The 14,895-nt window shown below is 33.1% G+C and overlaps 1 long non-coding RNA gene across 7 annotated transcripts in view; it reads right to left on the minus strand.

The window, feature by feature from the left end:
* Positions 1-2,190: 2,190 nt before the first annotated feature.
* The window catches only part of LOC143666095 (uncharacterized), a 36,591-nt gene continuing 23,886 nt past the window's right edge, over positions 2,191-14,895 (minus strand). For 3 of the 7 annotated variants that reach the window (XR_013167382.1, XR_013167383.1, XR_013167384.1), the window contains one exon: positions 3,871-4,284. This is a non-coding gene — a long non-coding RNA (uncharacterized LOC143666095). Of the gene's footprint in view, positions 2,447-3,870; positions 4,285-11,912; positions 11,990-14,895 lie in introns of those variants that run through there. The other 4 variants (XR_013167387.1, XR_013167388.1, XR_013167385.1 and 1 more) reach the window with 2 other exon arrangements.

A 14,895-nucleotide genomic window follows, 5' to 3' on the forward strand; every position in this document is an offset into this window, starting at 1 on the left:
TAAGCAATGATTCTGTAGTTTGAGAGAAGTAAAGAAATATATTTTGGGGGAAAGTATAGAGCACTCTTAGTCTATTCCAAAAAAAAACTGATGGAACAATTGGTAGTGCTTGGTAGGACTTTGATCAGTCAGAACTATTTTTAGGTTGCAGTTGAAGGAGATTCACTTTAAAACTACTTAAACCAAAAGAAAAACACAGAAGAATTTATAGCCTTAGGTAATTCAAAAGAAAATACTCAGTTTTATCCTCATTATTCAACTTATTGTGCCAGAATCTCCTTTCTCATTACCATCTCTGGCCTCTGATTCTCTCTTTGATAGCTTCATTATCAGATATAAGTAGCCTCTGGAAGTTCCACACTCAGAGTCTACAAATTTAGTGACTTCAGGAGAAAAAATGCTCTGGAAAAAAAAAAAAGTCCAAAAAAGACTTCTTGTCACTGTGGTTTAAGTCATCTGTAACCTAAAAGACCTGTGGTTAGAGGGTAAATAATCATAATGGCTATGACTTAGGCTGGAAACAGGATTTCTCCAATTAGTCTTCATTTAAACAGCATGGAATGAGATAAATTATATTTTAGTAGAGAAAAAATGATCCCAACAGAGATACCAGGAAAAACGGGAACATGCTAACATATCCCTTCATCTCACACCAGTTATGTTTTTCAAAGTAAAATTTTGTTTTCTATTCAATTATGAGCAATATTAATACAATGCAAAAGTGAAATTTAATTGCTAGCAATATGAATTCAAATCAAAAGTAAATTCAGCAAGAGATTACTGTTTAAAATTATGGTATCAAATGTGACTTTGAAATGTATGGCTTAGAAAAACAAGCCTCCAAGTTTGTACAATAAAAAAAAACCCTTATTACGCAAGCACTTGTATTAAAATTTTGAATATACCAGAAATAGCTTTGATGTAACTAAAAGAATAATATCTATAATTTGTGAAAATTAAACATTATCCAATCAGAGGTAGCATCAGAATGTTATCTGAAACCATGATTGTAGAGAATTTGACAATATTTCTAGCATCTGCCACCTATGTCTCATCTGAGCAGCAAATGCATATTGTGAGAAAAATGAAATATGTGCTTGTAATTCTCTTAGCAGCTTGCAAATTTGGGAATCCATGGAAAATGCGGATTTATCCTATTTATTTTACTTATTTTCTCTATGTACGTGTGCCTCATTATTTTGTCTTTACTTCATTTTTATTTCTCTACCCATATTCCTCTCCATATTTTATTTCTCAGGTGCTAGGTTAAAGGCTACTATGTCAGACACAGTGAAGTCCTTAAAATCTTTCCAGGACACTATTATCTGTTCCCACCATCAAGTTTCCATTGTTCAGTGTTGAAACCCAAGATATGCCTTCAGAATCAAATTCAAAAGAAGAAAAAGGCTTTACACAGCAGGTATACTAGTCAAGTTGTTTAAAAGTCTAGTCCTAAAAGGATAATGGAGATAAGGTGAGCAAAACTGTTAACCCAGCAATCAGAAGAAGGTACTACTCCCATTTTGCACTCTGTAAAAGGAAAATAACTTTTACAACACTGATTTTATAAGTGATGTTTTTGGAAGACTAATCAGAATAACATTCCCATACTGACCTCACTCTGTAAGAAAAAAGATCGGCCCTTTTTACTGTGAAAGGAGATTTCCCATACCATTTGAAGAAAAAAGGAGCAAATAATGTTAACTAAATGGTATATAAAGGATCTTAAATGGCAGAAAATGAAGAAACACATAACAGTGATTGGATTGAAGGAGCCCAGAGGATTACAATATTTAATCAGGAAGAAAAAATTTTATTGAATGTTTACACTGATCCAAACCTGTTATATAATTTTGTGACTTGCCCAAATCAATACAGACAAGTGTCTTTCTATTGGTATCATTTTTATTAAAAGCAGTTAAATCTACATTTACCTAAAATTATTAACTTAGGATAAATTGCTAAAATGTAGTATGACTTGCCAAAGCCAAAGTGAATTAACATATCTAACACCTTTGCCAATAATCTCCTTGAAACTGTTGCCAATTTGAATTCCTCAAATTCCATAATCCCGTCAATATGGAATTAGATAAATTGTTGGACATTGTTTTTTGTTTTCTTTTTTTCTTTTTTGAGTAAATTCTGAAACATTTGACCATCCAAGCACAGTAAAAGATAGATTTGGTTTACTTATTTTAATCATAGCAAATTAGATAGTAACCCCGCATGCAATTCCCAAAATGTTTTTGTCTCTGCCACCCACCACCATTTCGTACCTCCAGTCACAAAGGTACTGGTATGACAGAAGCTGAACAAATCGTATTATTCTTTCTTTCAAAATTGTGATCCAAACCAGGCCAATCAGTCTCTTTCACTAGATTTCTTCACCATTTCTCCAAACCTGGCACAAATATCCATATTTAAGAAATGCTTGTGATCCTATTTCCTGCAAAATAGAGAGATCTTGGTTTCAACAGAACAGATGAAACTATGATTAGACATATGCCAACATGAAATATAGAAATGGGCAGAGAAAGAAAAAGAGAGACAAACATGATTATAGGATATAATCATTCTAAAAGATTAACTTCTCTCTTGATCTTTGAGCAATTAGTTGGCATGAATGAATTCCTGCTTTGTAACTTAGTGGAGTGGTGCCTCTATCAACCACCTGAAATAATTCTAAAAGTATAGTTTGATTAGTGAGTATGATGCTTTCTTATATTTTGTACTGGCTTCAAAGATGATTTTACATCTTTTTTAACAACAGAAAATTAATTACTACTTATATATTTTTAGGCTTGAAAAGCAAATTTTAGAGATTAAGCACATACTTTATACTTCAATGCAGGTTTTCTCTTTCTGTACTAAAAGAATGTACAAAGTTCTACCTTCCATGAAATCTGGACCAGATTTAATTAGCATGAACACAGATCTAGATTATTTTGTTTATTGTCAAACACATTTTTTAATCAGGGGGAAGTAATTCTTAATGAAAATCTTAGACACACTATCAATAGATATGACTGATATACCAATATTTTATGGAGCAGATAAAATTGAACTTGCTCTGATTGAAAGAGGCTGGGCAGCTAGAACCGCATCCACTAGATTTCACCTGAATATGTGTAACAACCAGTTGAGGATTGAATCACGTCCCCAACCAAAGACATGTTAACCTATCTCCAGTTAACCAGTGAACCTATTTGTAAACAGAACCTGTGAAGACGCTATGATCTTTTAAGCTGTGACCAAACTGAATGAGTGTAGGCCTTAAATGAAATTGGCTGAAGTCTGTATAAGCCGGGGAAACTAGGATACAATTATTAGAAGCCAGAGTAGGAGAAGCTAGAGAGAGACCACCACGTAATGGAAGATGATTGACATCACCAGAGCACTACAGACTCCTGAAGCAAAAATTTCCAACTGCACTTCAGCCTGCTGGCCAGGGAATTCACTGAGAACCAAAGTTTAAGCATATCAGTGTAACACTCATGAGGACAGATAGTTGGTTTGTCTCCATTCCTAGTACCTAAAACAATGCCCTGGAATATATTTGGTAATCAATAGTTAACATTTATACTGAATATGTAATACTTATATTTTCTTCATCTATATATTTTTAAACTTATAAATAAATATGCATAATTATCTGCAATTTGGTTAAAATGCTGTAAGAAGTATTTGATTTATTATTATTTTCAAATATCTTCATGAATCATTGAAGACAAGTAGTATGTAAAGCCACAATTTATTGAGCACAAAATTAAGGATGTGCATAAAAGATCAGAAAATTATGAAAATATGTGGCTAAAACCTACTTAGAACAGAAAAAAGTTTGTTTTTTCCATTTACAAAATCCCATGGAAAAAGAGTACACATATATTCAAGTACTAGTAGAACATTTATGCTATACACCCAAATCCTAAATCCTTCTTACTATTTAACTTCTTTGTATTAATGGAGGCTGAAAAGTAACTGTTATCATCCAGTCATTTCCTTTAGTTTCACTAAAATCACTTTTAAATTAGGTCTTTTTTCCCCTAAGACTGTAGTCATTTAAATTTATTCTTTCTAAAAGTAGACTTTGTGATAAAGAATTTCATAATTCAGATGTATTCATTTAGTATATTAAAAGAAATTTAATTATTGTTGCAGCAAATGTGTTTCTTCTCCTTTTTTTCCTTATTTTGTTGTTAATAATCGTTATGGGGCAGGCCACGGCAGTTCAGTCGCAAGAGTTCTCGCCTGCCATGCTGGAGACCCAGGTTCGGTTCCCGGCGCCTACCCATGCAGAAAAAAAAAAAAAAAAAAAAACAACAAAAAAATCATTATGCTAATATAGTAGTCTTTCTAAGGTGGGTTAAATTTGATTAGCTTTTATCAGTCTTTCAATCAATTAATGCATACAAAGAAAGCTATTCCTTCAAGTACTTGCCAAATCTATTTTCCTGAGTAATAATCATAAATTGGGTTTATAGGTTAAAATATGGTGTCATACAAGAACCTAAGAGTTGATCTCTCAAATTCTTTCCTCTCTTTAGTGCTTTTCCTTTATTTTTCTGGGAACGGGTAGGTGATGAACCAAAACTGAACATGTGGAAAAGGCTTTGGAGGACAGAGGTAGAGAGATTGAAACTGGATGCTTCAGAAGCACGTGGAGTCTTACATGCTGCCGCGAGCTCTTCTCTAGATAAACAGGCTGCTCCAGCATCTTTGGAGATCTGTCATTTCTAAATCTGATGAACTGCCCTAGATAGAGGGCACCTATTTATATCAAGTAAAAATGACTTTCTTATTAGTAGCTAAAGGCAACCGGTATACTTTACAACCCACTCATCCTCTGGAGCAGTGCTTTTGAAATTCTTTCAGGAATTTTTTTAAACCATCTGCATTGCACATTGGTACTTGTGCAACAGAAGACAATTTAAAGACCTCTTGGGAGCACAGAATTTGAAGTTCAACTGTTCTTTACCACTACAGGGAGTCCAGAGAAGAAGGGAGAATGCAAAAGAGTAAAGAATGCACATTTCAGGTAGATATAAATTTTACAATAAGCATAATTTACATTTCATAATATGCTTAAGCATTTTCTTATTACAGCAACTTTGTGAAGTAATAAAGGCCTGGGTCATGAAATTCATTTAATATTCATTTTTAAATATTAACCATTCACACTGGGAAGTTAAGTAACACTGATTCAAATACTTGCATCTCTATTTCAAAGTGCAAATGTCTGTTAAGAGCAAAAATTTCACTCAGGGCTTCATAAAGACCTCTATACACTGATGTTACATAGGGCTTCTTTTGCAATATAGTATATAGTTATATACATGGTTAAAAATCAATTTGGCATAATATGTTGAAATCTTTTAAATTTTGTTCTAAAAAATTAGGTATGTTTTAAAATGCCATTAGTAACATGAATTCCTAGGGTTTTGTACACACTATTAATGTCAACAGAGAAATAAAAAAATTAAAAAAAAACTATGCTCCAAAGCAATAAATGCATTTATTTGGGATGTTAGAATTGTAATTGAGGGAGCATAGATTCAGGTAGCAACCCAAATCATGTCCCATCTTGGCATTTCCAGGCAATGTATTTTAAAGGAAAATAAGTTTTTTATGGTTGGGTATATTTGAGATGTTCTAACTGTCCTTAGGTAGACAGTTAACAAAGTTATTTACCTTGTGGTTTGTTTAAGGTGTATCAATTTCCATATTTTGGCAGAGCTTAAGAGTAAACTCCAGAATGAGCACTTGACTCTATCTTAAATCTCTTAACCATAGAAACTCTTATTTTGTTTGCTTATTTATTTATTTTGCACGGGGGGGGGGGGTCACATTTAATTCATTTTCCATGTGAGTATCCCATTATTATAGCACCGTTTGTTGAATTTTTGTTCGCTTCATTTTTTGTTTGTTTGTTGTTTGCTTGTTTGTTTGTTTTTTGAGGAAGTGCATGGGCTGGGAATCAAACCCAGGTGTCCCACATGGCAGGCAAGAATTCTACCACTGATCTACCCTCGCACCCCCAGTTCATTTATTTTTAACAGTAAAAGGCTCCCCCAAAAACTTATTCCATAAGTCTGTTTACAAAAGAATATATTATGAATTATTCTAAGGAAAACGCATTTTACTATCTTTATGACTGTCTTATATACAATAATATGAGTCTGGCATATTGAAATTTTAACTCGGAGAGAAAATTAAACTGAAAATGTCTGGGCTTGGTACAATTATTTTGTTCCCGTATCATATGAAAATTGATTATTTACTGGGTTTAACAATTATCTCTTATTAATTTACTATAGAGAGAATGGGAGACTTCCAGTTTATCTAGTTACCAAAAATAGAGGTGATTTAAATTTCAGATTGGAAATCATGAGAGAAATACTCTTATCAATGTCAGTTCCAGGCTTACTTTAACTGATCAGTTGTGGAATTACTTATGAAAGCACTTCTTTTCACAACTGATGTTTACTTGAAAATGTACCAATAACTTTAAAAGAAAAAAAAATCTCATGGATGATAAAATGGCCATCACTTTGATGTAATAAATTGCAATCATTCAATTATATAGAATCTAAGTATTCAAGCTCAACTGAAACCAGCAAGCCCATAATACTGTGTTATCTTTTATCAGCAACTGAATGGTTTTATAAAACTGGCTTTTATTCATACTGTCTCCTTGATATATATGTGTTAGACTAGTCAAACCCTGAATGAACTGTAATCCAAAAGTATGTTAACATTTGTTGTAGCCAGAAGGCAAACACTTACAATATAAAAAGCCTCACTGAACTATAGTCCGTAACTTTTAAAGGAGGCAGAAGCAAAAGCCTAAAACTACAGTCCACTGCCAACCCGATGCCTGTATTTTTCAATAATAACATCTTATTAAATAGATGTATTAAATTTCTTGAAAAACGTAAAAATTTCTTAAAAACTTGTAACTAGCTCTGCTAGCAAACTCATATCTTGTCTTAACGTCTGTTAATCTTTGAAGCAGTAAATCCTTGTAACCCAGATACCTGAATGTTTGGATAACGACATCTTACATCATAGCTCCTGACTAGCTCGGTTCGTAAGTTTACTACCGGAAGCCCAGTACCTCTGCAACAATCCCATAATAATTATTAAAGTGACATGTGTCAACCCAGATTTAACTATCTTGCTAATTACCCTAAGCCTACCTGCCTTCCTTTGAATACTATAAAAGTATTCAAGTATCTGCAGCTCAGGGAGACAAATCTCAGTTTTTAACTGCCTATTCTCTTTGGGTTGTGTGCAACAATGAAAATTCTTCTTTCTTTGAAACTCTGGTGTCTCAGAATCCATCACTGAGGGCATCAAGCAGCCAATCCAAATTTGTACGGTTTCAAGCTCTTTTTTAATAAAAAGAGGGAAAGGAACAAGTAAAACAACTCAAAATAAAATACAAATGCAAAAAAATGTATTAATCAGCCACACATTGTATTTAACCATTTTCCTGCCAATATTTGATTTGATGTATAAAGGTCCTCAAATATTCATTTCAGTGCAAATGATAGCTAGCCAAGACATTTTCATCTTACTTTTAAGCATTTAGGTAAGCAAACATCTTGATTACTTTTAAATTATAAAATATTTTAAAATAAATATGAGAAAATTTGAGCCACTGGACAACTATGTTAAAATTCTAATAAATTTGAGTTAATGTTATCTAGAAAGATAAAGGGATATTTTATTTCAAACCTGACATAAACTCAAGTTTCTTCCTTGTATAACAGCCATGAGAAATACACCTTTCTCTTTAACTTTTGTAAAGTGGGAGAAGGGAATGAGAGTAGATTAGACAATAAGAATAAGGTATTAGGGGCCTGTAGACCTCTATTTTTCTTTTCTTGAGAGACTACCCACATGTCTTCACATGTGAATTCAATAAATTTTCTGCCTGCTTTAAAAAAAAAAGAATAAGATATCTGACAAAAGTATTTAAGCAGAAATGGAGTAATCAAATATATAACTATTTCACTGCTACTGTCACATTAGCTAATATTTTAAATTCCTAGATTATATATGAAAGTGGAGACATATAATTTCATAAGTCTTTACCCCAAACATTCTTTCCCTCTCCAGATCTTAATGGCATGTAATTTTAAAAAAAGGAAGAAAAGACAAGCACATACAGTCAGGGGAACTTATTTTTCTCACTTCTCAAAATATTTTTTGAAGGACATTTCTTAATATCAGAATAGTTCAATCATTTTAAATTAATAACACTAATTTCACATTGTACTGTAAACATTCTCCAAGGGGAAGGAGAAAAACTCAAAGGAATTTTAAGGATACTAAGAAAAATGTGTCAACAAGGAGAGATGGATGGATTGAAATGATAAAACACTAGGATTTATGCATCATGGTGATTGTTTCTCCAGATCATTCTAATATTTGCCTGGCCTCATGACTATTTTCCCTCTAAGACCTCATCGTTCTCAACCTCTATTGCCTTCTTTAATTCATTTTGGAGCACTAAAGTTGGATGCTGAAACTGTATATCACAGATATCAACTACAAAAGTGGAAGGTTATTTACAGCACCTTGCACTACCTATATGAAAAAAATCACATGAAATATATGAAAAAATCACATGAACTAAGTTAAAAACTCCTTTCTCTGCTTGCAAATAAACAACTACAGTAACCTTCTTTGAAACATTTTACTTGATGATTTTACTCCTAAGACTAAATGTTGATCTTGGTCTTCACTATTATTGCAAGACATGTATTGTTTTTGTTTTGGTATTTATTTTTTTGTGCAACTATGAGCTCCTATATTATGTTTTAAATACTCCAAGAACTATTTTGCATTTATTATTTGCAACTTTGGCATAGAAGCATTGCATGGATGTCAATGTTCCAAATTATATTGAATGCTGTACAGTAAGACCTGAAGTTCTGTGAATTATGAATGGGTCAATAACCTCATGCAAAGCCAACATGAAATATTTTGCACAAATTTGCATTTAGTAGATGCAAAGCTCTTTCTTTCCTGGAGTGGAAGACTATATACTATTACAAGTTTGCATTTGATTTTTTTCTGATAGGTTTTATAGGTTCACCTTAATTAACCAAGCATTAACTAAGCACCTTGTTAAGACAAGAACATTCATGATCTTTGGTGGTGGACGTCAAAATAGATGAATATTAACCACTTGGTAAAGATCTTCTCTGAAGTTCAATTACAAATCTGTATTTTGTACAAATATTCAATGACATAAAAGAAGTCAAATAAAGGTATTTCAATGAAATCTCTTGCTGATCAGTAAGTATGCTAGTGAAGAAATATCCCAATTGTAGGAAGAATGAGATCAACATAGAAACGCTATTGATTTACTGGTGCAAAGTTAGATATTTATACTTAAGTAATATTGGAAAATAACAGTAAACTATCTTCCAGTTTTTACAATTATGTAAAAAAAAATAAGAAAGTATCAGAAAGTAACTAAATACCTTTACATTTTTTCGCAATTCATAAGTTACCACCCAGAAGTTAGCTTTTTTTCTTTAATACAAATATTTCATTTGAAAATGTGGATTCTAATTTCACTTCCTCACCATCTGTTCTATGGCAGGCTGTTTGGAGAACATAGAATTCTGTCTTTCACAGAATAGAAAATGTGACCTGATTAGCTTTTTAAAATTAAGAAACAATAAGCATTATCACTGCATTGATGAAAAACATGTTTTTTTTTTTTAAAGTTCTATGTTCTTGATGATTCTATTTGTAAATCAAATTATTTTTAGTAATCTCATGATTATTTAGAATAATCAGTTTTACTGTAACATACTGCTGTAAAAAAACTTATGAGGACAGTCTTTCAACTGAGCCATAAATTAGATAAATTTGAAATATGCAACCAAGAAAACCAAGATTTGCTTATCATGTCAACAGAATTATAATAACTCTAACTGTAGAATAAACAATGCTAGAGACTTTAGGAATTTTTTACAGTCTACCCTAATGAAAAAATATGTGGGAATAGTCCATAAAATAAGAAATATCTTCTTTAATTCATTTCTTCACACACATGGAGGTCAATAGAGAATTGCTATTCCATGTTCTACAGTGGATTAGACATTGTATTTATGCCTGAAGAGGATATAAGTCTTTCAAGTACATTATTAAAAACAAAAACAAAGAGAGTAAGATCCAAGAGATATAATGCACCAATGGAAAATTAAAAAAAAAAAGAACCAGATTGCTTCTGGTTTAAAAGATATATATTATCCTCAGCTAAATCTGTTCCTTACATTGACTGTTTTACAACATTTCTACAATTTATTTGACCACGGATATCTTTGAAAATTATAATGCATTTATAGAAAACCCACAGGAACTCACATGATATAATGTTTCTTTCTAGTAAAGTACATAGCCTAATGTTATCTCACAGATGGATTATAATTGCTGCAAGAAATTATCACAGTTGGAATTTATCAATTAAATATTGTGGATCAAAATCCATTCTAGATCCGTTCTTTGTCCTACTCCTTGCAGTCCTCAGCCATATGAAACTACATTTTATGAACAACCACCACCTGTATTCTCTGCAATTCTTCTGATTCCTCTATCTTTTAAGAACAGCAAGTCTGACAGGCTGCGAACAAGCCTTGTAACTACAGAAAACTGTTTAAACACCTTACTAAGTAATTGGATTGACGTGCAATGCTGCTCAGCTTTTTCATGCCCACCCTCCCCCAAAACATACATTAATTTTAAATTGCTTGAAGCATATAATTGTGTATCTATTTAGTAGTCATGAATGTGCTTAGTCTTTGAAGACAGCATTTTTAAAACCAGAAATATAGTCTTTATGGCTAGGTTTAACTGAAGATGGAAAAGTAGGAGGCATTTTCCACCGAAAATATCAGTACTCAAGTAATTGCAACAATTAGCTAATGTGGCTTTCTTTCACTTCTTTAGAAGCTTATTCTTGGGTAGTTTTTCAAAGTTATTGAAAAATTTACAAAGTTATTTAATCAGATGTTTTCTCCTTTGACAGTATGATTAATCACCAGATCGCTTAAATGGATGGAATCCAAGATTCCTCACTATCCCACCAGCTAACTCTAGCATCATGACATAATTCCACTAGATTCAGTTTTCTGCATTAAACAATTCTAATAAGGTTAGATTTTGAGTTCTTTTATCATGTTACTGTTGATTTTGGATTAAAAAACTTAATAGACCTTCTTTGCAAGACACCATATGTTACTCAATAGTACAGAGAAAAAGTAAAGATAGCATTGAAAACCAGAACCCACAGCACCTATTGATGTTCTGTATCTGAGGCCTTTATGTGGTTTAAAATTTCATACTTCATTGATAATATGCTCTGCCCCTCTCCAAAATTATAGACTGGCATATTGTATTGCTTATATGTTGATCAATTTTCCACTGTAAAAGAGTACTAGAATTTTATGAATCATTCACCTAATTAAAAACAGAATTTAGCGTGTATGAAGGAATTTGTTTTATATACGGCAGTTTGGAAAATTTGCTTCTTCAAGTTTATTGTCATTCTATAGAATTTTACTTATACTCAGAGCAGTAAATAGCTCTCTACTGTGGGGTTTTCTAAGATCACAAACATGCAAATATGGGCGGAAAGTTTTCAAGATGTCTGATGTTTTTCCCCAATCCAAGTTTGAGAAAATTTCTAGATCAAGAAGTACAAATACAACATTTTGGTTAATGTCCTAATGGTGGAATAATTCCAGGGTGGAAGTTACCAAAAAACCTTCCATCACCCATCTTAAGGAAAATAAATGCTTTTCCCAAATATCTGTATATTCCCAAGGACTTATATCTCATGGTCTGTTCTAGCTCTTCTTTTTGGTTTTGCTGAACTTGTAAATCTCACTCACATGTTTTCCAGTTTCACTTTTCTCCTCTTTTTGATACAACAATCCAGACAGGGAATTTTGAGTCTTTTCTTTGATTTCTATTAAAAACAAAACAAAGCCATAGCTCACGACAAGTTATGGAAGACTAGTGTAAGATTGTAGACCTGGAGGAAGTCTGATGGACAGAAATGTAAATTATTTGACCGAATTTTTTACTAGCTTATGAAAAGTCTTTCAGCTACATTACCATGATGTATGTCTATTTCTCTTTCCCACCAAGATGCTTTATTTCCCTTTTATCATGCTGTGTGCCATAAGCTTCTTCATGAAAATTCTTGTCCTCTTACTTTATTATTCAGAAAAATATTATTTTTCTACTTCTTCAATTGACTGCATGTGTATATCTTTATTTCAGCTACTTTTTAGCAACACATTTCAAATATTTTGCAATTTCAGTGTTTTCCCATCAACCTGTTCTTTCTTCTGCACAGTAGGTAGTAGGAGCTCTATAAACCTTTATATCATCACTCTGGCAGAAATAAAACAATATGGTCATGTTTGTTTTGAATGCATATTTATTTTCTATTACACGTGAAGTGGAAATTGAGGTTCTGGTTATTTTTTTGGAAAGTTTTATGCTTTCATGTCATATTTTTTTTCTAACCAGAATGCCTTTTGTGTCTATATTTCAGATTCTTAGGCTGCTTAAAGCAGATACCATGAAATAGGTTGGCTTAAAAATGGGAATTTATTCATTTACAGTTAGAGTCTAAGAAAATATCTAAATCACGGCATGATCAAGGGGACACTTTATTCCCAAAACTGGCTGCAGGTGATCCTTGGCTCCTCCGCAACATAGCAAAACATGTGGCTATGTGTGATGATCTCTCTTTTCTCTTCCAGGTTTTGCTGCTTTCTACTTCTTGTGTCCATATCTCCCTCTCTGTTCATTCCTATTTTAGTTCACAAGCTGCCAGAATGCAATATACAAGAAATGGGATGGCTTGTATAAATGGAATTTAATAAATTACAAGTTTACATTTCTAAGGAAGTGGAAGTGTCCAAATTAAGGCATCAACAATTACATTCAAGAAAGGCCTATGGATCAAGAACACTTCTGTCAGTTGGGTAGTCACCTGGCTGGCATTTGCTGGTGTCTTGCTCCTGTGCTCCATTGCTTTCTGCCTCAATTCCTGTGGGGGCTCCTCACTTTGCTTCTCCAGGGCTGGCTTTCATCTCTTGGCTTCCATTGGCTCTCTCCAGCTTCTGGTTTGCTTAACATCTCATGGCAACATCTTCTGGGCTCCAAGCATCTCCAAACATCCATGTCTTTGCTCGGTATCTGTTGGCTCTCTCTCTGTTGGCCCTGAGGTTTTTTTATTTGTTTGTTTTTGTCAGCTCGGCTCTCTCCAAAATGTTTCCTCTTTTAAAGGGCTCCTGAGAACTAATCAAGACCCATCCTAAGTGGGCATACATCTCCATCTAATCAAAAGGTCACACCCACAATTGGGCATGTCGCATCTCTGTGGGGATAATTTAATCAAAGTTTCTGCCCTAAAATATTGAATTAGGGTTAAAAGAAACAGTTGCTCCCACAAATTAGATCAGGGTCAAACATGGCTTTTATGGTGTACATAATAGATTCAAACCAGCGCAATTCCATTTGTGAAGGATTCAAATAATAAGATTATGACCCATCCTGAATGAGGTGAGATACACCTTAACTGAAGTTACCTCATCAAAAGATCTTAATTACAAGGAAAAATACCCATAGGAATGGATTAACTTTAAAAACACGCTTTTCTGGAATATATACAGTTTCAAGCCACCACAGTGTATATATTTTTCCCCATTTTTCCCAGGAGGCATTCGGCCATGCAATGTGCTATATGAAAGGTATCTGTGCCTCTGTTAACAATGATCATGATGTTTTTGAAGAATTCACATTCTTTAATTGTTTTCATTTTCTCATTTTTGTATGGTTATTTAGAGTTTCACTATGTTTAGACTTTGTTGGAGGAAGGTCAATTATGTTATATGTATTATATAATACATATATAGCCTATAGTTTATGTTCCTATCTGAATTTGAAGCATTGTCTTGATTACTGCCAGAATTTTTTCAACAGAAGCTCAGCAATCACGCCAATACTCAACTTGTTACAATTTATCCACGCAACTCCTTCTTGATGAATGGTGTTAAAAAAAGGAGTAGAAAATATAATTTTTCAAATAAAAATCATATTCATAGAAGTTCTCAATCCTCTGTGAGTTTACTACTTTCTAACAATTTTTAACTCCTTAGTATTTCCAATCATTATTCTTTCTGCAGCTAGAAAATGTTCAGAATAACCTAGCAATGGTCTCCAGTTTAATAACATGATCATCGTCATGATTCTCCCTTTATGTAATATTGTGGCTTTGAAATAGAGTTTTAACTGTTGGATTTAAAGTTTAAGTTTAGAAAGTCATCTTTCTGGTTTTCTGACTTATCACCATAGGAAATCTCTATATCAGTACTCTAACAGGCCTGGATGTTTTTCAGTGTCCTTCTCTGGGAAATTCTTCACAAATAAAATCCTACTGGAATCTCCTCTCTAACACGCTCCTTCAGTACAAGATATATCATCCTTTCCTTATCAGTTTGTTACTCTATGTGGGCATGGAGTTAAGTCACAATAAAATTCAGAATCACTTTCTATTAAGTTTTGCAAATACTTAATTTTTCCCAGTTGATATTTGCACTGATTTCATTGGCACTTTCCTATAAAGTAATAGTGTTGTATGCAAGCCCTTCACTTACCAGTGGGAAACCCTTGAACGATTTCTCTATTTAGTTCTTCAAGTGACACTTTGACAAGTCTTATGCCACAATGTAAAGGATGGGGCTGTGGAGTGAGTTGTTTTATGGTATGTCATGAGAACACAGGCTCAGGCACATCAGAAAGTTTCAACAAATGACTGCTTTATTTCTTACAAAGCCCAAAGGGTACAAATGGGCACAG

Source organism: Tamandua tetradactyla, chromosome 22, assembly GCF_023851605.1.
Source record: "Tamandua tetradactyla isolate mTamTet1 chromosome 22, mTamTet1.pri, whole genome shotgun sequence".
Classification (NCBI taxonomy): Eukaryota; Metazoa; Chordata; class Mammalia; order Pilosa; family Myrmecophagidae; genus Tamandua; species Tamandua tetradactyla.